We start from the raw sequence: 1,714 nt of genomic DNA, 5'->3' as shown, positions 1-1,714 counted from the left end.
CAGTTGGACTTTATATACATCTATGGGACATTCCATGCAAAAACAGCAGAATAGACATTCTTTTCAAGGGCATATGTCATGTTTTCTAGGATAGATCACATGCTGGGCCACAAAACGAGTCTCAACAAATTTAAGAGGGTCAAGCATATTTTTCCAATCACAACAGTATGAAACTAGAAATCAATTACAGGAAGAATATTGGGAAAAACACAAATGTAGAGACTAAACAACATGCTACTAAAAACCAATGGGTCAATGAAGAAATCAAAGAGGAAAACAGAAAATTCCTTGAGTCATATGAAAATGGAAACACAATTTTCCAAAACCTATCGGACACAGCAAAAGCAGTTCTAAGGGGGTGACTTATAGAGATACAGCCCTAATTCAAAAAACAAGAGCCTCTAATTGGGACTCTGAGCTCTGTATATTTCTGGCCCTGCTGTGACTCCAGGAAGGCATTCACATTTGCTACCAACAGTGGTAGCAGAGGTGGTAGAGCCAGGCCAGTCCTCAGCACCCAGCACCATGGCTCCCAGCAACCTGGATCACATACAGCAGGCTGGCAGCCAAGCTCGTGCATCCCAGCCATTGCTCCTCCATCTGCTCTGCAGACAATGGAAGATGAGCAAGTGGAGCTCTAAGTCCAGCCAGCCCTTGGCCTCCAAGCAGGAAAAGCACAGCCCTGAGAAGTGAGGGTGGGACAGGCCATGCAAGCAGAATATGGTGATTCCCCGGTTGGGGCTGGTAGCTAGTTAGAAGGAGTCCAGCTAAGTGCCAACACCTAAGAGATTTCTGGGCAACCAAAGGGGAGCAGGAACAAGGGTGCTGCCAAGACCCAGAAAACCACAACTCCAGGGATGAAACCACGGGGCAGACACAAAACTGGAGAAGGAGGAAGAAGAAGGCATCTCACAGGAGTCCTCATCAGGAACAGTTTTCTTCTGGGACTGGACAGCTCTGCTCCCCTCCCCACTGACCCCACCCCTTGCCCAGGCCCACGTGTCAACCCCCCTCACCTACGCCCTCACCACCACACTACAGCATACACCAGCCGCTGTAGGGCCCTGGGGGCCTGAGTGGGGAGTTTTCCTTTGATTTCAGTAACCAGCAACCCATCTCGTTCAAGAGCCACACCTGCCCCCAGACAAAGCTGACTTCCCACTTAGCCACTCCCCACGCTGCTGTGTCCTCACTCCCTCAGTGGTGGGGACATTGCTGGCTGGGCTCTTGGTCTGGGTTGGGGAGGGGGTCCCTTCTGATCTCTGACTCTTCCCTCTGGCTTCCCATTAAGGGGAGGTTACCAGTGGGGAGAGGGCAGGGGGGAGGGTCATGATAAGGGTAGGGAGTTAAGAGATAAAACTATTATATATAAAATAAATAAGCAGCAAAGATATATTATACAATATAGGAAATATGGCCATCATTTTGTAATAATTTTAAGTGGAGCATAATCTATAAAAAATATTGAATCACTATGTTGTACACCTGTAACTAATATTGTAAATCAATATATTTCAATTTTTAAAAATTGACATGGAAACATGTTGAGAATTCATTGCAACCAATTGCAATGAGTTTAAATAAAATATATTAAATATTTAAAATGTATAAAATATAAATATATAAAATCTTTAATATATAAACTGAGAAAAATATACATATATGAAATCCTTAAGTTCAAAATGGTATTTTGAAAAACAAATAACCTCATTGG

The 1,714-nt window shown here is 44.2% G+C and overlaps 1 pseudogene; it reads left to right on the top strand.

The window, feature by feature from the left end:
• Positions 1 to 621: 621 nt before the first annotated feature.
• Positions 622 to 1,171, top strand: LOC116665942 (annotated as a pseudogene).
• The last annotated feature ends 543 nt before the right edge of the window (positions 1,172 to 1,714 follow it).

This window comes from Camelus ferus, chromosome 1 (genome assembly GCF_009834535.1).
Source record: "Camelus ferus isolate YT-003-E chromosome 1, BCGSAC_Cfer_1.0, whole genome shotgun sequence".
NCBI classification, from domain to species: Eukaryota; Metazoa; Chordata; class Mammalia; order Artiodactyla; family Camelidae; genus Camelus; species Camelus ferus.
This window is presented reverse-complemented; position numbering and strand designations above follow the sequence as displayed.